This window comes from Balaenoptera ricei, chromosome 9 (assembly GCF_028023285.1).
Source record: "Balaenoptera ricei isolate mBalRic1 chromosome 9, mBalRic1.hap2, whole genome shotgun sequence".
Taxonomy (NCBI): Eukaryota; Metazoa; Chordata; class Mammalia; order Artiodactyla; family Balaenopteridae; genus Balaenoptera; species Balaenoptera ricei.
In genome coordinates this window covers 21,873,739-21,896,351 of record NC_082647.1, presented here as the reverse complement: position 1 = coordinate 21,896,351, position 22,613 = coordinate 21,873,739, and the positions used below count along the sequence as shown (strand labels likewise).

The following is a 22,613-nucleotide window of genomic DNA, read 5'->3' as shown; positions in this document are numbered from 1 at the left end:
ATTTGTGGCACATGGGCTTCATTGCTCTGTGGCATGTGGGATCTTCCCGGGCCAGGGCTCGAACCCAGGTCCCCTGCATTGGCAGGCGGATTCTTAACCACTGCACCACCAGGGAAGTCCCTCACCACGGTTTTATAATTGCCTCTGGTTAAAGTTTAAATAGATGGGTTTCAGCCCAAGAGAAAAATGTAAACAAGACCTTTCTGCAGTCTTTCAGAACTGCTGACTTCCAGTGCTTTTGAATTCTGTGCTAGGAAATTCATTCACTCTCACCAAGGAACTGAGAACCGCCACTAGGCTTTCAGAGACGTGAGAGGCACTCTGAAACCACTGAGAGGCTTTTAGAAGATCTACCCTTTTTCTTTTAACTCAATTAAGCCATCAGGATCCAGTTCCCATTCTAGGATGTTTGTCTGGTGTATTGAGGGGACAGAACAGTTAAGCAATCTTCATGGGCTGGCTTCTGAAGAAAGGAAGGAAGTGAAGGGAATTTTCATTTCCCTGTGGGAATTTTTCCTTTGGGGGGGAGGAAGGGATTGTATTTGTTGCCCCAGGTCTTCTTGTTGATGAGGTAGTTCTAGGAATCAAGAGAACGGGACCACCTTTGGCCAAAGCAGAAGGAAGAGGGCAGGTGGGGTTTGAGCTGGTGATTTGGTCACATATCCCTTCATTTGCTGTTTCCTCAGAAGTAAGCAGGCCACTTTGTTGAGTCTTGATAAGAATATTGATTTTCTATATTTTTCTGTTTTGTGTACTTTGTATACTTGTGATTAGGTGTCAGGATGGATTCAGCAATACTTTCGGATGTTTTAGTCAAGGATTTGGTTGGATCCTTGGCTTCCCCTATTTAAAAACCTTCAGTAACTCCTCATTTCAAGTTCAGACTCCTATTCAAAGCCTTCCATGGTCTGGGTCCAACCAACCTTCACCCTCCACTATTCCAACCATACACCCCTGTACACCGACCTCACTGAACTTGTCACTCCACTCCTGTTATATGTTCCCTTCCTTACTCTGCAGCACCCCAACGCTTGCTGAGTCCTCCCTGGCCTCCTCAAAATGCCATCTTCCTGTGTTTTGTGGAACATTCCTCGCCCTCCACGCATGACCAGGACCAACCACTCCTTCCCTCAGTTCTCAAGCAGCTCGTGACACCTCCCTTCACAGTAGCCCTGATTTCATCATCTATTGTTCAGCCCATGTTTATGTGTCAGCTTCCTGCACTAGCTACTCAGCTCCTTGAGCGGAGGATGGTTTATTATACCCCCATGATGCCCTGCCTTGTGTGTGGCCTATCGTCAGTGCTCAGTACGTATATTTTTCAACCTCTCTGAAAACTTAAAGTCAACATTTTAAAAATAGCTCTTGAGGGACTTCCCTGGTGGTACAGTGGTTAAGAATCCACCTGCTGGGGCTTCCCTGGTGGCGCAGTGGTTGAGAATCTGCCTGCTAATGCAGGGGACATGGGTTCGAGCCCTGGTCTAGGAAGATCCCACATGCCGCGGAGCAACTAGGCCCATGAGCCACAACTACTGAGCCTGCGCGTCTGGAGCCTGTGCTCCACAACAAGAGAGGCCGCGATAGTGAGAGGCCTGCGCACCGCGATGAAGAGTGGCCCCCGCTTGCCACAACTAGCGAAAGCCCTCGCACAGAAATGAAGACCCAACACAGCCCAAAATAAATAAATTAATTAATTTAAAAAAAATAAAGAATCCTCAATGTCTGATCATTGAAAAAAGAAAAAAAAAAAGAATCCACCTGCCAATGCAGGGGACATGGGTTCGACCCCTTGTCCGGGAAGATCCCACATGCCTCGAAGCAACTAAGCCTGTGCGCCACAACTACTGAAGCCCGCACACTCTAGAGCCCAAGTGCCACAACTACTGAAGCCCACGCACCTAGAGCCCGTACTCTGCAGCAAGAGAAGCAACCTCAATGAGAAGGCCGTGCACCACAATGAAGAGTAGCCCCCGCTCTCCGCAACTAGAGAAAAAGCCCACACACAGCAACGCAGCCAAAAATAAATAAATAAATAATTTAAAAAAATTTAGTTAGAAAGAAAAAATTTTTTTAATTAAAAAAAAAAATTAAAAAAAAATAGCTCTTGAGAGGAACCAACAGTAAGAAGGATTTTGGAGTCAGACAAATTTGGGTTCTAATCTAAGCTCTGCTAAGTATTAGTACTAAGGTGGCTTCCCAATTTTAATCCATTCCAAGCCTCACTTTCTTCACTTATAAAACAAAGACAATAAGATCTCTTTGTGAGGATTAAAATATCAGGCAAGTAAAGAACCCAACACAGTTCTGTCTTTTTTTATTTTAATTAATTAATTAATTTATTTTTTTATTTTTGGCTGTGTTGGGTCTTTGTTTCTGTGCGAGGGCTTTCTCTAGTTGCGGCAAGTGGGGGCCACTCTTCATCGTGGTGCGCGGGCCTCTCACTATCGTGGCCTCTCTTGTTGCGGAGCACAGGCTCCAGACGTGCAGGCTCAGTAGTTGTGGCTCACGGGCCTAGTTGCTCCGCGGCATGTGGGATCCTCGCAGACCACAGCTCAAACCCGTGTCCCCTGCATTAGCAGGCAGATTCTCAACCACTGCGCCACCAGGGAAGCCCCACAGTTCTGTCTTATCCTTACCCTCCCTTGATGTTAAAACATTTAAAATGTTCCAACATTTCACTCTGGAACATGAATCATATTCATCAATTTAACATATATGGGCCATATTTTCCCATTCCTAATACAACCTTCCTTGATACAACACTTTCTCCTCATTCACACTTGCAGGTTTTTCAAAGGCTTACCTTGTAAGTAGAATAGGACTTATCTATTGGTCACCTGAAGAAATCCCAGTGATAGGGACAATGATGAGACAGCTGCTCTGCTCGTTGCTCAGTTATTTTCACACGTGGAGGGTCATCCTCACAGCATCATGCTGCCCTCTTTACTTCCAATGTTAACTTTAAAGAGGAGAACACACACCATTAGGACACCCTTCTCTTTCCCCCTCCACCAAAAGTCAGTTGCTACTTTCACCCATGGGAGGGGAGCAGTGGACTCTGTTCATCCATACAGCATTTACTGAATGCCTGCTGTGTGTCAGGTACTGGGATGAATCAGCCAAGGTCCATGCCTTTAAAGGTTTCAATTTAATGGGTTTTGGGGGAGTGGGGGAGGAGATAAGCATCTAACCAAACAAGGATTGTCTGGGAACAGAGGAAAGGACAGTCAACCAGTCAGGAAAAGCTTCAGAAAGAGGTGATACTTGAGCCGAGTCTTGAAAAATCAGTACATGGCTGTCAACAGACAATGAAGGCAGAGCACTTCAGCTAGAGGAACCCCAACTCTTGTTCCTCTCCCTCTGATCACTGTATGCAGCCTGACGCATCTGGCTCTACCATCTTTACCCTATACAGTTGTCTTCTCCTTGGTCTAGGGGACTTAAGTTCTTCCTTGGCAGAAACAACATTATTAGTGCTGGTTCTGATCAGCGAACTGACATTAGAAGCTTTGCTGCTGCTTTTGTTGCCAATGCCAAAAAACAGCTGGAGTAGTTTGAGCTCCCTGGGGGAGGGTGGAGAAGTTGAGCATGCATGCGTATACCTGTGTCTGTGTATGTATGAGTTTGAGAGTGTGGAGGTGTGTGTCCATCTGGATGGCCGGCTAGATGTTTATCTGCAGGTGTTGCCACAGAAAACAGAAGTGGATATTCAGGAAGCAAAGTGACAGCTTGGGATCTCACAGACAGCTGAAAGACTGCTCAGAGAAGGGAGAGGTTGAAATAACCCCGACCAAAACAAAACGAAACAGAGAAGGAAGTTACATCAGAAGAGGAAAAATGCCAGCGTCATGCTGAAGAGCCACAAATGTCACAAAATAAAAATAAAATGTGGGATTCTTATTTTACTTAGTCAAATACTATTACAATGTTTTCTTCTTTATAGCGCATTATTAAAATTACAGAAATAGTAATACTTAGTGCAGCAAACATGGAGAACACAGAAAAACACAAATTGCTGTAATTTTTTAAAGTTATATTCATAGTATCTTATTTATTTGGATCAGTGATTGCTTATAACTTTGCCTTCTACCTCCATATACAAGTTGGTTTTTTCCTTTAGCACTTAAAAAATATTAAAAACAAGTTCTGAGATTGACTTACTGAAGAACATTTTAAAAGTCTCATTATTAGCACAAATCACACTATTTTGATAAAGATACTCTAATAATAGTTAAGTGACTAAAGGTGTCAGAGCAATAAATGTAGATCCCAGAGATGTTAAGTTTTTCATTTCCATTCATGTTAGTCTCTTTACCAAAAAGAAGTGAAAGAGTAGTTTTCCTTTTGATTAGATTCTTGTAACCACACAAATGAAAAATTTATAGAATTGGCTTTAGGTGAGGGGGTTTTATAAGAAGTTAATATAATACCGAAATAAGCTTGGCATCAGATCTCGTATGAGTCTTTTGAATTTATTACTTTATAAATAAAGGAATTGGCTTTCCATCACCTTCTAGAATTATAATGGCTTCAAATGATTGATTTTCCAATCTCACAAAGAGTTAAAAGCATATGGAGAGGAACAAACTACTATGTATAAAATAAATAAGCTACAAGGATATATTGTACAACACAGAGAATATAGCCAACATTTTATAATAACTATAAATGGAATATAATATTTAAAAATTGTGAATCACTATGTTGTACACCTGAAACTTTGATAATATCAAACATCAACCATACCTCAACCTCAAAAAAAAAAAAAAAAAGCATGTGCAGTTTTGGGCAGTGAACTAGGGAAATTGTGTGTGCTTTGGTTATAGTGTGAAACAGTACTTCCCAACTGGATGAACTATTAGTCCATATGCTGTTTTACCAGGTAACTAGTGAATGGATTTGGGGCGGACAGAGTTGAGAATAATTGACTAGGGAAAGAAAAGTACCTGGTGAAGAAGAAGCAAAGCAAGTAAGTCTGATGCTCACTCTGTTTGCACATAGTAGGTAGTCAGTAAATAATTGTTGAAGGACGGAAAGAATGAAATGAGTGAATGAATAGTAAGTATAAAGAAAGTGGCATAAACACCTAATCCAAAATGAAATTTAAATTTTGCTTTGTGACAGGGTTATAACATATTTCCCCTATGATACGTGCCTTGGTGATATATAAAGATGTATAATTTTTAGAAGTTCTGAGACCCTTGAGAAAGAAAACATCTAAAAATTAGATTTGGGGGAAATAGAAATCAATGCATATCTAAACTTTTAGATTTTCTGAATTTTTTTTACAAGTCTAAATTCAGTGTTACTTTAGGAACATAATAATATATTATGTATAAACTGGTTTATTCACAAAGCAGTATTGCTTCTGTTTTACGCTTTGGGGATTTTTTTTTTTGGCTTCAAGGCATGTGGGATCTGAGCTCCCCGACCAGGGGTGTGGGTTCCATCCCACATTGGAAGGCAAAGTCCCAACCACTGGACCACCAGGGAAGTCCCTCATTTGGCTTTTTCAGTTGAGAAGAAACCAGCAAATATTTAGGAAGTGAAGAAACCATAAACATCACAGAAACTTATATTTTTTTCTAGACCCACTTCTTTCCATAAGGAGTTCATTTTCAGGAAGTAATCTAAGGGTTGTGGGCAAAGGAAGAATAAAATAAACAAAACTCACTGACTGCAACTTTTTTTTAAGCGAAGTATAGTTGATTTACAATATTATATTAGTTTCAGGTATACTGCATTATGATTCAGTGTACAGATTATACTCCTTTAAAAGTTATTACAAGATAATGGCTATTGACTGCAACTTTTTCCCAAGCATCTACATTTTTGTTTAGTGAGTGAATGCCCCCATATCTGCCAGTTTCCCTGCTTTCTGGGCTTCCACATCTCCAGGGACCCCTCCAACTGGATGCATTTTCTGACTCAGAACTTGCTGAAGCTCTCAAATCCCAGTCTGAAGTAGTCTCCTAAACTCCCTACCCCAGCTTATGTTCTGGGAAACATGTCCTTTCTGATGGTCTGCCTAAGAAATGGGAAAGAGAGAGGAGGATGCCAAGTTCTGTTTTACATTTTAAATCCATAGATCTTTCCTTCAACGAGTGGCGGGACATTCTTAATTCCTGCTCCTCTTTATGGAAGAATTTAGCATCACTTCCCATGGTGATCCAAGGAACTTTGCTCTTTGCCCAAAATCTCTCTCTCTCCCAAAGCAATTTCCCCTCCTCTGAGAAATGCTGTCCTGTCAGCAAGGCTGCACTGCCCTTGAACCAGACAACTTTCTCTGCTTGTCTTTATCTGTCTAAATAAAGCTAACCTACATTTGCTGTCTTAATTCATTCGGATGCTTGCTGATGCTATTTAAAGCATCCCTTAAGGCTCCGTGGAAAACAAGAGGCATTATTCCCAGTAGGGAAACTTTAGGTTTGTTGGTCATTTAAGGAATTAAAGAATCGAAAGAATCCATTCAGTCTTCAGTAGTTCAGATGTGAAGGACAAAGGAGCTCTTTGTGTTTTTTATCCCAGGCAGTCTTCTTTGACTTGTACGTTGCTGGGATCAGTTGATAGCAAAAGAGGTAACTAGAAAGTTAATCTCTGTGTGTGTGTGCGTGTGTGTCTGTGTGTATGTGTGCACGCGCATGCGTGTCTCTCCTTGTCTCTAGGCTTCATGAAATTTGCCCAACAGAACGTGTTTTTTATTCTGGACTCTGATAATTTGTTAGTCCACTGTGAGTTTACTTCCCCTCTCAGGGAACAAATGTGAAAGATCAAAAGGAGATGTCACCTTAGTAAACAGGCTTCTGGTGAGTTTTTGGCTTGTCTCCACCTCCCCCTCTTCAGCCTCCATCAGACATTTCATTAGAGAATCCTGGTACTTACACATTCCAGAAAAGAAGAGGAAATTCTAAACAGGGAAAGGAACAAAACATTGGGGTTGTAAATAGGTCTCCACTGTGCACTTTTATAGGACTGGGAGTTCAGAGAGGTTGCGAATCTGTTGACTGTTTTTTCACATCTGGTATTTATGTCAGTCTGTCGGCTTGCTTAGTGGGAGGGAGAGCTGGTACAATGGGATGGTTTTTAACCACCAGTGCCCCGCTTAAGCACATGCTTTTATCAGCATCCACTTGTTCAGCCACGATTCTGTGACGTCCATTGCAGCGAGTGAGTCAGAAGCCACAAGCTAACAGGTCTGTTCCTTCCTGCCGTCACCTAGGAAACCAATGCATCATCCACAGGAAATGCAGGCCCCAATGGGGAGTATGCCCAGATCAGGTTATAAAGCTGGCAATGAGTTTTTCAAAAGAGGTCAAATAATAATGGGTAGAATCTTAGTCTAGGGTAGGAAGTGGATCCAGACTCTTAGGCATGGATAGAGGACTGTCAGGCAGAAATACCAGGAGGAATTAGTCAGCTAAAATCATGAAAAATGTCTGCTTTATAAGAAATTGGCCAAGGACAAGGGGTAAGGAGATATGGTTTGATTACCCCAAACAGCAAACGCATTTATTTGCCAGTTGGCTGAGAGTAATTTTTTTTTTTTTTTTTTTTTTGTACGTTAGGACAGTGTGTGAAGTGAGATGAGGAAACTGACAAGACATCACACCAGGCTTTCAGCTGAGTGAAATGTATATCCTCTTTATCATGGTCTCTCTCCCTTAAAATAGTTATGGAGAGTTCCATCAGAGAAAACCACACCTTGTTTGCCCTCATGCTCTCACTGTTTTTTTTCTGCCTGAGCCTTATTTTCTCCCTCCTTCACTACTATAGTTCAGCACAGTCCATTGCCTTAGTGTATAAATACAATCTACCACACACTGTCCACATATCTTATATAAGCATATGAATATAAGCTTAATGCAGCTGAGAAAAAGTACCTGTGGAGCTTCAAGTTGTTTGACAAGCTTAATGTTTCCAGGCAGACTTACACTCTCATACTGCTATGGGTGAAAGAGTCTACGTAAAAGTACAACGTGAGCTCTCCTGGAACTTCCTGTTTTAGACTCAAAGAATATTAGAACAGGAAAGAAAAACAACTCAGAAATCACCTGGTCCAACCCCCTCATTTTTCACGTGAGAAATAAGTCCCAGAGAGGTGATTTGTTTAAGGTCATCTAGTGAATTAATGTGTATGTTGGGGGCCAGGAAGAGGAGAGAAGAGAGGTGGGAAGCTTGACCACAAGCTCAAATGAGTCAATAGGTGATATGGCCACCTAAGAGACTGTTATAATATTAAGCTGCATTAATTGAGGTACGGAGTCCTGACTAAAAGGGGCAATTGGTACCCACACAGGCTGGTCAGTGTTGCCAAGAATATGACATTCTGTCCTGAGTACCCATTGAATGGGGAAGAATGACAAACCCAAATGTGCCCAGAGGAGGGTAAAGATGGTATTAAGAGCTTTAGTAACTACTGTATAACCTAAGAAGAAAAACTTAAAACATTAGGTTCCTCAGCTTGGAGACCAGAGGGTTTGTCACAGAGAGCATAGAAGGAGGTATTGTCAAATAGTTGAAAGGCTGTTTTGAAGAGGGCTCAGACTTATTTTGTGTGATTGTGAAGGGCAGTTACAAATTGGTACAAGTTAGAAGGTGATAGGTTTTAGCTTCATATAAGTAATTTTCCAATCATTCAAGCTGATCCAAATGTATTAAACTGACCAATGGGATAGCGAATTAATTCTCTATCTCCAGAGTGTTCAAATGTTCATTCATGCATCCAAATACATTTACTGAGTGCCTGCTATATGCCAGTCATTGGACTAGAAGGACTTTGAGGTTGTTATCTGGGTTAATTAAGGCAATACTAGCTGCTGTATTAAATCTGTATATCAAACCTAAAACTGTCTCATGGCTCAGACATGACAGGAAATTTATTTCTCACTCATATAACATCTAAAATGGGTGATCCTGATGGTGGGTGGCTCTCTTCCAAGTGGTAGTTCAAAGAACCAGGCCCTTCCATCTCATAATTCTGCCATCTTCAACATGCTGTTATAAGGTTGCTTTAGGTGTTGACATCCTGCTGACAGACAGGGAAAGACTGTGGAGGATTGTGTGGGGAGGTTTTTAGGGGATGGACCTAGAAGTGGTACACATCAGCTCTGCTCGCATTCTTTCTATCCAGTAGAATTCAGTCACATGGCCACACCTAACTGCAGGGGAGGCAGTCCTGTGCCCAGGAAAAAGAGGAAAATGGTTTGATGACTGACTAGCAAATCTTCCAGCACACTGTCCAACTCTGAGCTTATATAATTATGGTGACAGAACCAAGACAGGAATTTAAAAATTTTCTTGTTTAATGCCAATATCATGTCTCATGTTTACATTAAATGTCTTCCTATTGAGGGCTCCTATTCAAAATATATTAAGTTAAAAAGCAAGGTAGAGAGCAATGTATATGGTATGCTACTTTTGTGAATGAAAAGAGGAATTATAATGACAATATTTATTTGTATTTGCTTGCATATGTATACAGAAACACTGGCAGGATACACAAGAAGCCATAAGGACGAGGGTGTGGGCAGAGGGAGGATGGTGACATCATTGGGAGCGAGCTTCTCCGTGTGTGCCTTTAAATATTGTTTAATTCATTAATTATAAAACTATATACTTTTTAAAAATCTTTCTTTCTGTTGGAGAAGAGTTTTTCTCTGATTAATCTCTTTTTGTTTTCAAGTTAAAAAAAAAACTTGAGGGACTTCCCTGGTGGTGCAGTGGTTAAGCCTCTGCATTCCCAATGCAGGGGGGCCCGGGTTCGATCCCTGGTCAGGAAATAGATCCCACGTGCATGCCGCAACCAAGAGTTCGCATGCCACAACTAATGAGCCCTCAAGCTACATGCTAAAAAGCCCACCTACCGCAACTAAGGAGCCCATGTGCCACAACTAAGGAGCCCACCTTCTGCAACTAACACCTGGTGCAACCAAATAAATAAATAAATATTAAAAAAAAAAACTTGAGAAAAGGACTGTTTGGAAAGGTGAGCAGGCATAACTTATGAACCTGAGGTAACAATAGGGATGACTATGGTGTCTTTCCTGTTACAGTGGGCCTATCCTGGATTAATTAACTTTTTCAAAAGAAAGTAAAATAGTGCAACAGCTTGGTTTTATGGATTCATCTAAAAGTCTCAGAGTGTTGTTCTTTTTTTAAAAAAATTACTTCATTTATTTATTTTTGGCTGCATTGGGTCTTTGTTGCTGCAAGTGGGTTTCTCTAGTTGCCGCGAGCGGGGGCTACTCTTTGTTGCGGTGTGCAGGCTTCTCATTGCGGTGGGTGGGCTTCTCATTGCAGTGGCTTCTCTTGTTGCGGAGCACGGGCTCTAGGTGCGCAGGCTTCAGTAGTTGTGGCACGTGGGCTCAGTAGTTGTGGCTTGCAGGCTCTAGAGCGCAGGCTCAATAGTTGTGGCGCATGGGCTTAGTTGCTCCGCAGCATGTGGGATCTTCCCAGACCAGGGCTCAAACCCATGTCCCCTGCTTTGGCAGGTGGATTCTTAACCACTACGCCACCAGGGAAGTCCCTCAGAGTGTTTTGATACCTGATATCTTTGTTTATTTTTATGGCATTCCTAATAACTATGATACAAAACATATAATTCTTATTTCGTAAGATACTGTCAGAGTCAAGAATAGGAGTTTATTTGTCTACAAATTCATGTTAGATTTGTAGTCCAGTCCTCTTGATTTCTGGATAGCATCAACACTAGAAGTATGTGATTAAAATCCTTTATGTTTTATAGCATTTTCACAAATATTTTCTCATTCAGTTTTCCCATCAGCCATGTGAATTAACTGCAGTTGGTATTACCTTTAGAGATGAAAAACAATGGTGGTGACTATTAAAAATAAAGTTAAAAGGCAAATAAAAAATTGGTTAATATATAAAGAATGATTACAAATCAATAATTAAAGGAAAGTGTTCCAGTAGAAAAATTGGCAAAGGACATGCGTTAAAAATCTTAGAAAGAGGTCTCAATAACAAATAAATAAACATTAAAAAATGTTTTCTCCTCAAAATAAGTAGAGGCAAAAGAAAAATAGTATCTAATACTGACAAAGGTACATGGAAACAGGAACAATTGATATTTTTCTTGAAGGGATATCAGTTGGCAAAATCTTTTTGAAGGAAAATTTAGAAATATATTAAAACTTTAAACATATTCATAACACTATGACCTAGTAACTTTATTCTACTAATTTATCCTCATGAAATAATCAGAGAAATGTAACAATTTATGCCAAATGATATTAATATCATAGCATTCTTATGAACTCAGCAAAAGGTGTATCAAATGACAGTAAGGAAATGGAATACCAAGCTTCCATTGAAAGACCATGTTAAACAATTAGCTAAAAGCTAAAGGAAAATCCCACTGTCCAATGTTAAATAAAGAAGCAAGATCCAGAAAGTGTACAGAGGAATGTACACACACATTTATATATCTTATAAACAGGTGAATTCTGAAAAACTGTAGTAAGACAAAACTGGCTATTAGTGATTAAGCTTAGGAAGACATGTCTCTACCAAAAAGGGGCTTGATGGTCCTTCAAAGCTTTAAGACTAGAGAGCATTCTAATCTCCTTGCTGATAGCCATCCTACTGGGCTTCTTTATCCAAAATAGACCAGTCCATATAAATTGGAAGGCGGTCAAGGCAGCCTTTGGTGGGCTTTGCCAAGTGTCATAAAACTCCTTCTCAGCTTCCATAGGGAATTTAATGTTGTGTAGATCTAACAGATCTTGAATCTATGGAAATATCACTGGTTTTCAGCAAAGGATCCAGAATGAGAACTTTTACCACACCTGGCTTTTAAATGCGTGAACATATTTTTTAGCCCTTACCTGAATTACTATTTGGATTATAGGCATTCAAAACTGATGCCAGGTCTCTAATCACAAACTCCAAATTGTTTCCATTTCTTGGATTACTTTTCCTCATTTCTTGCTGACTGTGATGTTCATTGCATTGACCCAGCCAGCATTTTTCACATGTTTTGAAGCTCTCTTTGTCTTTCAGAATCACCCCTATTGACTAATGATCTAACTCTTACCCACATGCAACACTGGTGATTTTTCTTACCATTCCTAATATTCATTTTGTTAATCTCTTTCATTTTCATTTTTTGTTTTCATCATAATCATAAGCCTCTTCTTAATAGCACATTCAACATTCTTATTGCTTTTGCACTTGTCAGACATACTGGGCTTAATAATGTTGCAAAACACCCCAAATTAAATACAGTAAACCTGCTGATAGTAGAAAACTAGTTGGCCAAGACTAAAACAACTGCGTCCAACTGCCATTGCCGCCTGTTGGGGGCAGGCAAAGTTGAAAAATTCTGCGTTTGGAGCAACTTATTTTTCACCTTAGTGAAAGTTCACGGGTGGCCAAGCTGGCAAAGAACCCCTGTCTCTTCCACCATCGTGCAATTCTGGTGAAGTACATTTGACACAATAGTCATCAAATCATATATAAATATGTAATCGACCAAAATTATTTTTAGATAGCTCAGTTGGTTTGCATTGTCTTAATGAGGCTGAGGTCATGGGTTTGACCTCTGTGTGGGTTTTTTAGTACACAGAGAAAAACCATGTCACCCAAGTAGTCTATACCTACATCTAGCCATCTCGCAAATGCATGATCTTTAGGGCAATGGTCCCAAACATTTTTGGCACCAGGGACCGGTTTCGTGGAAGACAATTTTTCAACAGACGGAGGGGCGGATGTTTCAGGTGGTAATGTGAGTGATGGGGAGCAATGGGGAGCGGCAGATGAAGCTTCGCTTGCTTGCCCGCCACTTACCTCCCGCTGTGTGGCCCAGTTCCTAGCAGGCTGCAGACCAGTACTGGCAGGGTTGGGGACGCCTGCTTTAGGGGACCTAGATATAGTGTGTGGTGAGACATATCATTTCAGTACAGTCCATATAGGAAAATGCAGTTGTGAACCCTCATAACGGTATTTAACTTTGGAATCTTCAAACTGAAACCTCAATTAGCCATTAATCAGAGAGAAGATGCTTTAGTCGTATGTTCAAGTTTTTAAAAAAATCTATCATCTATAATCACAGGTTGGATCACAGTGTTCTCCAAATGTAAAATACTAAAGAAAGAGGCTTATTTTTCTCACTGAGATCATTAGAAAAATTAGAGTGGTACCTGATTTACCTCTACTTCCCAGGAAACTGATGACAATTAATTCCTATTGAGTTAGTATTCTAAGATTTGCCAAGGAGCAGGTCAATGTCACCAGAGAATGTTACACATTTGTCAAAGCACAGAAAGCTACAGAGTCACAACTCAGTTTTTGGCCTCAAATGCAATTTTCTCCCTCTGTTTTCAGATCCGCTCCTCCCTTCAACACCAGAGCTGCAGGCTGCTCTCTAAATAACACCGTGTCCCTGGCCTCCTAGCTCCCATTTGAACATTTTGGCAGGGCTCCTTTGAGGTCTGCCCCTCACCGTCTCCCCTCTCCAGGCTTGTCTTCGTTTGTCTGAGTCAGCCGTGAGTCACCTCACTCATTAATGGAACTCAGAATTCCTCTCCATTCTCTGGATCCCTTTCGTCTCCCTTCTTGTAACTGGTTTTCTGGCAGCATCAGGTCTGTGGACAACCTTGAAGCTATAGGCTGGGTCACTATTAAGATGGTCTGCTCTGTGAAGAGGTTGGCAGACAGCAAGTAGAACTAAAAATGATGATAATGACAATAATGATGATGGTGCACACAGTTGCTTCAGATGCACTTTAATGGCCAGATTTGGTACCTTTGCCTGTGTCAGCTCATTGGACAGCACGGGGGTCCTTAATTCTTGGTCCCTTCTTTCTCTTCCTTGTCTCTTCTTTCCCTCCTCACCACCACTTCCTCCACACACATGCCCATATGGTACAAGGTGAAAGCTTAGAGACTCCACTCACTGGAAAGGCAGATAAAAGAGCAATGTCCTTACATTGGTGGGCATTCTCTTCTCCAGCATTTTCAGACTTGCTCTCATTTCTACTCATTCTATTTTACATTCCCAATTCTTTCCTTTTTGTGAGAGGTAGACCAGAGAGGACAAAAGAGAAGGATTTATGCCTTGTTGGTGCCTCCTGGGCATATAAAGAAGCCTAGTAAAATGATACTGATAATAAACTCTGAATTCACCGTAGAAAAAGTCAACACCAAAACACCAGTATTAATTCATTAATCTACTTAAAGCCCTTTGTAAAATGGTTGATACTTTACTCAACTGGATAGTGACTAGTTTTCAGTAAATCAGATGAATTTACTTTTGAAAGGGACCGCAGAGATCACCCTGTCCAGTCTTTCATTCAGTGGGCATGCATTTACTGAGCACCTGCAATGAGCAGACCCTGAGCCACGCCCCCCAGGGCAATGCTTTTCAAGCTTCACTGTGTGTGTATGTTACCTGGGGCACTTGCTAAAATGCAGATTCTGATTCAAGAGGCCTGGAGTCAGGGCTCGAGGTTCAGCATTTCCGTAAGCTCCGGGGGGATGTCCCCGCTGCTGCCCACGAACCACAGTTTGAGGAGCAAGACTACAGGACTCTTCATAGAACCAGACAAGGCTTGACTCTGTCCCTGAGGAACATCGGGGGCCCACAGGCTCTGGGATGCTGCCCTATGAATTCCTTCTCCTCAGCTGCTGATAATTATCTGTGAGGCCCAGACAATGCTGATCTGTTCTTCCCAATGCTTTTGGCTTTCTCATGTCTTCACTCCCAGTGGAAGGTATTAAAACTGCAAAACTCAAATTGGGATTAGGGCAAGGAAAAGGCTCATTTATTTATTTATTTATTATAAATTTATTTATTTTATTTATTTATTTTTGGCTGTGTTGGGTCTTTGTTGCTACGTGTGGGCTTTCTCTACTTGCAGCGAGCGGGGGCTACTCTTCGTTGCGGTGCATGGGCTTTTCATCGTGGTGGCTTCTCTTGTTGTGGAGCATGGGCTCTAGGAGCACGGGCTTCAGTAGTTGTAGCACGTGGGCTCAGCAGTTGTGGCTTGTGGGCTCTAGAGCTCAGGCTCAGTAGTTGTGGTGCACGGGCTTAGTGGCTCTGCAGCATGTGGGATCCTCCCGGACCAGGGCTCGAACCCGTGTCCCCTGCATTGGCAGGCGGATTCTTAACCACTGCACCACCAGGAAAGTCCAAGGCCCATTTATTTATTTATTATAAATTTATTTATTTTATTTATTTATTTTTGGCTGCATTGAGTCTTCGTTGCTGCGCACGCAGGCTTTCTCTAGTTGTGGTGAGCGGGGGCTACTCTTTTTTTTAATTTTTATTTATTTATTTATTTATGGCTGTGTTGGGTCTTCGTTTCTTTGCGAGGGCTTTCTCTCTAGTTGCGGCAAGTGGGGGCCACTCTTCATCGCGGTGCGCGGGCCTCTCACTATCGCGGCCTCTCTTGTTGCGGAGCACAGGCTCCAGACGCGCAGGCTCAGTAATTGTGGCTCACGGGCCCAGCTGCTCCGCGGCATGTGGGATCCTCCCAGACCAGGGCTCAAACCCGTGTCCCCTGCATTGGCAGGCAGATTCTCAACCACTGCGCCACCAGGGAAGCCCGGGGGCTACTCTTTGTTGCAGTGCACATGCTTCTCGTTGCAGTGGCTTCTCTTGTTGCGGAGCATGGGCTCTAGGCACGCGGGCTTCAGTAGTTGTGGCTTGCGGGCTCTAGAGCGCAGGCTCAGTAGTTGTAGTGCACTGGCTTAGTTGCTCTGCAGCATGTGGGATCTTCCCGGACCAGGGCTCGAACCCATGTCCCCTGCGTTGGCAGGCAGGTTCTTAACCACTGCGCCACCAGGGAAGCCCCAAGGCCCATTTATCTTTAACCTTTGTTCTGAAATCTAGTCTAGGCCATTTTACCAGCGATCTCTGAACTCACATTTTAAGCAGAGCCTGATTAACAATAAAGTATTTCTTTGATTACTACAGAGATCTCCTTTTATGATTTGTTAGTTTGTGTACTTTGCCAATTTTTTTATTAGGGTCTTTGTCTTTTCATTATTGAGTTGTGATAGTTCTTTATTAAAATATTAAGGAGGATCTCTTTGCCCCTAATAAAGGATTTTTTTTGTCTTTTAATTTTGTCTATTCATTTTGGAGTTAAGAATCTTAGACTCTAGGTTAACATTAATTTTCTTGCTTATCTGAGCAAGCCCCTTTACCTGTTATGACATGGTTCCTTTACCTGTAAATGGAGGCAATAAAGACTACATACTGAGTATATGTTGAGTATAGAACTGTTGAGTATGAAAAGGAAATACATGTGGGATGATGCTATACAATCATAGGACATGATTACTTTGGTTTCAGAGTTTATATTAATCTGATAGTATTATTGAACCTAGAGTAGGACATAGCTGACTGATGTTAACAAGTACCAGTTTTGTTTGTTTCATTTTGTTTTGCTTTTAGTTTGGTTTTGGTTAAACAAACAGTTGTTGAGCACTTACAAGTACTTTGAGTGCTGTTCTAGGTTTTAGTAACACGAACATACATAGAGTTAGAAGCTGCCTATTAACAACTTCATATGTGTAAAAGTGCTTATGATTTCTGTTTTCCTTTTGCCTCCTCAACTGCAACTTTCTAAGTTGTCAGCAGACGAGATCTTCTACCACTCCTAACACGTCCAATTAAGAAACTACCTCAGTACTGAGGCAAATGACCCAGTTGTTCCTTGGTCTCTACATTAACTGTCTCATGTCCACTAGAACGTTATACTTGTTAAAATTATTAATTTATATAGTAGAAGTTATGAGTGATAGTATTCCAATTCAGACTGTTAGGTTTTTGTCTAGCTTAAAGAAACAGAAAACGTGTACTTCCACCCTCATCTATGATGTTTAATGCCTTTAAGTTCTCTCCATTACTGCCTGAAAAAAAAAAAAAAGACAGACAAGACAGAAAGAATATAATGAACCATTAATAGTAAAACAGAAATAGAAATGTCTGAAGACAATGTCTTTTGCCTCTAGTTGGTGTTTGTTTTTTGATACAGTCAAAGGAAAGAAACTCTAACAGCAAAATTTTAACTATCATCCAGGTAGAGCATACTCCCACACTCCCACTGGTTCCCCCTATATTCTTCCTACACAAAATCTGCCTTATGAGTCTCTACACTGAGCATAGATAAAATAAAGAGTCAATATTATTGACTCCCATCCATTTGCCAAGCACTGTGCTAAGTGCTTTCACATACATTTTCTCATCTAATGGATCTTTTACTTTCTTACTGCAGGGGAGAAGGTGAGATTGTGCCTTTGCTTTGCTACTTCCTCTTCCTAGCGTCCTTACTCTTCTGTGTAAGCCTTACACTGCAATCAAGGGAACCCAGTTTGAAGCAAAATCCATTCTTTTTTTTCATTTCATCCAGGTCCACAGCAAAAAGTTGACTGGTTTCTCATTTCTGGGAGATGAGAGATGTGTTGATTTAGGAAAAAATGAATGGAACAGGGCTTAGGGCTAAATGTTCTTTTACATACATGGGTGGGCACCTACCTCTGATGAGAAGTCTCTCTTTTTCTGGCTTCTTTCCCAGATAATCCATTGAACTCTCCGAGCAAAAGCATCATATACATCCAACTCCTCCTTTGATTTATTTCTTTATATATGAACACAGGTTCCTTACCACCTCCTTCACCCACCCATGACCCACCAAAAACAAAAAGAGAAAAAAAGAAAATCTCTCCTGCAGAAACATGACAGATCTTATCTATTCCTGAGATTAACTGCTATTTTCTCCTCTTACCATGATTCCAAATTTTGGACTCCACTAATGAAAACATAGCCTGGGTGACATTGCATAACCAGTGAGAAAGGAATCTTCCCTCGGTAATGAGAGAAGGGCTGAGTCACTATCTCAGCTCTTAGGAATGGCTCTCCAGCTGCTGACTGAGGCCACAAGGGTTCAGCCATGAGGCCGGCAGGGACCTCCCCAGTGACTAACAAAAAAGAGGCAACCAGAACTAGCCAGAGTGAACTGGGGCAACTGACCCATTTGTAGATGTACCCCCAAGGACAGTGGCCAGCAGTCCAAGTCGCAGTGTCCTGGCAGTGTAGCAAATGCCTGATCCGATCTGATGGATGAATGATGCCCGACAACAGAAGACTCTGGAAAAGGATACTTGTAATTAGCATGTGGTGGCATTTTTATTCCAGAGGTTTAGTCTTTATTCTTTCACATATACAACAGACATTTGAGTGAATATATTAGGCACTGAACTAGAGGTTGGCATATTCCTTGCCCTCAGGGAGTTGACATTTCAGCAGAAAGGGAGTAAATATAGGAGCTCTAAGAGAACATAGAAGAGGCACTTAAGATTTGACAGTTGGAAAAGCTTCCCCAAGAATGTGAAAGGTTTATGGGGGGGGGGGGCATGGAGAAGGGACACTCCAGGTGAAGGAGGCAACAGTGAAAAGTCACAGAGGCAAGAGAGAACAGGTGGTTCATTGGAGAAGGTAAGTGGTTTGGTGTGGCCAACATCAGAATATGCAGGGGAAGGGGCAAGAGATGATCCTGGAGAGGTGAGCAGGGGTCAGATTAAAGGTGTAATCTTGTGTGTATGTAAGAGGGTCTAAGTTCTATCCTGAGGGCAATGGGAACCACTGACTTTCTGTGGGAGAAGGACGTGTCAGATCTGTTTTTTTAGGAAGTTTTCTCACTGGTTGTAATATGGAGATTGGATGTAAGGAAAGCAAGTATAGAAGTAGGAGGACCAGGTTGGAGGATCTTGCAGTAATTGAAGAAAAAAATAATGTGGGCCTGAACTATAGCAGAGGCAATAGGGATGCAAGAAAGATGAGGCTGAGTGATACAAAAGTAGTTACCAACTGACCTTGGTGATTAGCCACAGGTGGGGCCTGTAGAGCTCAGAATGACTTTCACCTTTGGTGGGTGGGGAGAGATGATGGGAGCAGAAGGCTTGCTGGAAGGAGATGATGAGTTCAGGTTGAAGCAGGAACCTAGGATGGAAACCCTGCCATTGACCTGAATATCAGTGTTGGAAGGTCAGGGCAACTCAGTGACATTCAGGACTCCCCAGGTATACCCCAAAGGAGACTTAAGGACAATTCCAGACCTCACCAGCTAGAGAGGATGGGCCTCCTAGTACAAGTTCCTCCTTAGAAGCCTGGCTTATTAAGACTGAATCTGTGCAGGACTGGGGCTGCTGATGAGAGGTCTTCAGAACCTGCAGCCAAACAGGGCCTGACAAGCTGTTTCCATGGAGACGCGGTGTGTGCAGGAGGGAGTGAGTAGGAGGGCTGATCCATTCCAGAGCCTTGGGTCACAGGGCTGCAGTGGCCTAACAGATAAACAGGAAAAAGACAGTCAATCAGAAAAGGATGTTCAAAACTATTGGCAGTTAACTGGGGTTATATCATCATAATTCTAGATTAAGTCTAACAATTTAGAAGGATTAGCGTAAGCCACTTAATGATCCTGCTAGTTATTTCAGGTACCACTTAATGAGGGTACACAGAAGTGGATGCCAACTCAGACTAACTCCAAATGTACATACACCCTTCTTAAGCCTTTCTGCACCCCTGGACTCTAAGTAGCTACATATTATTTCCAAGTTTCTGGGGAAACAGGCAGAGATATGGGAAGTTAATTTTTTTTCCGTTTGCCATGCTGTTGGCAGTAATACTCAGGAAATCTTTGGAGCTCTTCAGGAACCTCAGGTGCTGGCAAAGCCTCAGATTAGATGTTATTATTAAACAATTTGAGGAACATTCTGGACAGAGAGCCAGCAGCAGTGGGGCCCCAAGGAGTGTGTGTGTGTGTGTGTGTGTGTGTGTGTGTGTGTGTGTGGTAGAATATACATAACATGAAATTGACTATTTTGACCATTTTTAAATGTACAATTCAGTGGCATTAAGTATATACATAATCTTGTGTAACCGTTACCACTATCTCTTTCCAAAACTTTACCATCATCCAAAACAAAAACTCTATAACCATTAAGCAATGATTCCCTATTGGGCCCCAAATGTTTTTTAACAACTTTATTGTGCTGTGAAAACTCTGCCTACCAGTCAGGACAATAGTTTGGCTGCTGCAAGTAAGAAAACTAGCTCGATCTTGGTTTGGTCAGTCGCTTTCAATTTAGATCTGGGGTTTTTTGGCCAAAGAGTCCTCGCCCTGTGGATGAGCTTGTTAAACCTAATCTCTGGAGGGAGACCGATTTTAACCACCTTAATGACTGATGGGACTTACTAATCTTGATCTCCAAGGTATTCAAATGGCGTGTGGCAGTGCTTATTAAGAAGTCAGTAAAAAGTAAGTCAGGGCCACAGGCCCTTGTAAAGATGTTACTGGAGGCAAACTTTGTTCCAAAGATAGCTGGAAGAGGAACTGTCTAGGAACAACTTCATTTTAAGTGACCAAAAATAATAGTGCCTGGGGAGGATGAGACATGATTCTGGCTTGCAACAGTAGACTAGGACCAAAAGATCAGAACCGGAAATTCCAAGTTTCCTACTGCCTTTTCTTTCACAAATTAAAACATTTAGTGAGGGTAGGGATAAACTTTGTGATTTCCTTTCTTCATCCAACAAGTTCAAGGTGTTTACAACATGATGCTTATTAGACAAGACTCAATCTGCAGTTCACAAATCCAAAGCAGCAATAACTCTCAAAGCCCAGGCAGATACTTCCCAGATGCATGATGTCAGTCACAAGAAATAGCAGGATGGAAAAAGAATAGGGAAGATTTCGTGAAAATCACTCCACCATAAATACAAGCTAAACTACATGCCCTATTTGGGGACCAGCGGTGAGACAAATACTTGAACACAGTATGCTATTCCAGGGAACTGGAGCTCAGAAGAGGTTGACTGGCTTACTCTGCGTCACCTAGAAATCCAAGAAGAGAGCTAAGATTTAGTACACTTGTTTCCTGATACCTGGTTTAGTGGTTTATTTTTATTAGTATCTGCTGGTATTCTGTGCTTGGAGTGCATAAGGGAGATGGTTCTCAGAGATTCTCTGTGAAGTTTTCATCTGGTCAGGAGTGATCTATCAGTACCTTTACCTCAAATTCACCTCCAATTTAGTCTTCATATCATACTTGGTTCAGAACCCAAATTCTGAACAGTTCAGAAAAATGAGGGGATCAGTATCCAGACCTGCTACAATATATTATCTAAAATGTCCAGTGTTCAACAAAAAAATTATGAGACATGCAAAGAAACAGGAAAGTATGACGTGACCCATACACGGGAGGAAAAAAGCCATCAACAGAAACTCCCTGTGAGAGGGCCCAGATATCCAACTTAGCAGACAAAGACTACAAAGCAGCTATCATAAATATATTGAAAGAACTGAAGAAAACCATGCTTAAAGAATCAAAAGAGGGCTTCCCTGGTGGCGCAGTGGTTGAGAATCTGCCTGCTAATGCAGGGGACACGGGTTCGAGCCCTGGTCTGGGAAGATCCCACATGCCGCGGAGCAACTAGGCCTGTGAGCCACAACTGCTGAGCCTGCGCATCTGGAGCCTGTGCTCCGCAACAAGAGAGGCCACGATAGTGAGAGGCCCGCGCACCGTGATGAAGAGTGGCCCCCGCTTGCCGCAGCTAGAGGAAGCCCTCGCACAGAAACGAAGACCCAACACAGCCCAATGAATAAATAAATAAATAAATAATTAATTAAAGGTGCTAATAATTAAAAAAAAAAAACGAATCAAAAGACGGTAGAGTAACAATCTCTCATAAGATAATCAATAAAGAGATGGAAATTATTATTGTTTTTAAAAGAACCTAATGGATATCCTGAACTTGAAAACTGTGATAATAGAAAAAAAATTCACTAGAGGGGCTCAGCAGTATATTTGAACTGGTATAAGAAAGAATCAGCAAACTTGAAGATAGATAGATAGATGATAGATAGATATTATTTAATCTCAAAAACAGAGAGAAAAGCGGATGAAGAAATATGAACAGAACTTCAGAGGAATGTGAGAATCATTAAGCACATCAACACATGCACAATGTGAGTACCAGAAGGAGAAAGAGAAAGAGAGTAGCAGAAAAGTATTTAAAGAAATAATGGCTGAAAACTTCTGAAATTTGATGAAAAACATTAATCTACACATCCAAGAAGCTCAACTAATCCCAAGTAGAATAAATACAAAGGGATCCACATTCAGACACATCATAGTAAAAACGTTGAAAGTGAATATCTAGAAAACAGCAAGAAAAAAACCCAACACATTACAAACAAGGGAACCCAAATAAGATTAATAATTGACTTCTCACCAGAAACAATGGAGGCTAGAAACCAGCGAGATGCCATATTCAAAATGCTGAGGGGAAAATCCCTGTCAAATAGGAATCTTTTATCCAGTAAACTATTTCTCAAAAATGAAAGTGAAACAGAGACAATCCCAGATAAACAAAATCTGAGAGAATTCACTGCTAGCCTAGCTAGAGTTACAAGAAACAAGGAAGTTCTTCAAGCTGACTCAAATCCACACAAAAAACCAAAGAGCACTAGTAAATATAATTATGTAATTATAAAAGACAGTATATCAGTATATATTTTTCTCCCTTTTTTTCTCTTAAATGATCTAGAAAGCAGTTGTATAAAAGAACATATTTGATAATGACT

The 22,613-nt window shown here is 41.4% G+C and overlaps 1 protein-coding gene and 1 long non-coding RNA gene across 7 annotated transcripts in view; one reads left to right on the top strand and one right to left on the bottom strand.

Annotated features, from left to right (window-relative positions):
- MKLN1 (muskelin 1) overlaps window positions 1–22,613 on the top strand; it is a 361,821-nt gene that overhangs the window by 97,217 nt on the left and 241,991 nt on the right. The gene's annotated exons all lie outside the window — the stretch shown is intronic.
- The window catches only part of LOC132371800 (uncharacterized), a 54,530-nt gene continuing 47,974 nt past the window's right edge, over window positions 16,058–22,613 (bottom strand). For 4 of the 6 annotated variants that reach the window (XR_009504974.1, XR_009504975.1, XR_009504978.1 and 1 more), the window contains 3 exons: window positions 18,841–19,308; window positions 17,999–18,115; window positions 16,058–16,878 (listed from right to left, as the gene is read on the bottom strand). This is a non-coding gene — a long non-coding RNA (uncharacterized LOC132371800). The remainder of the gene's footprint in view (window positions 16,879–17,998; window positions 18,116–18,840; window positions 19,309–22,613) is intronic. The other 2 variants (XR_009504979.1, XR_009504976.1) reach the window with 2 other exon arrangements.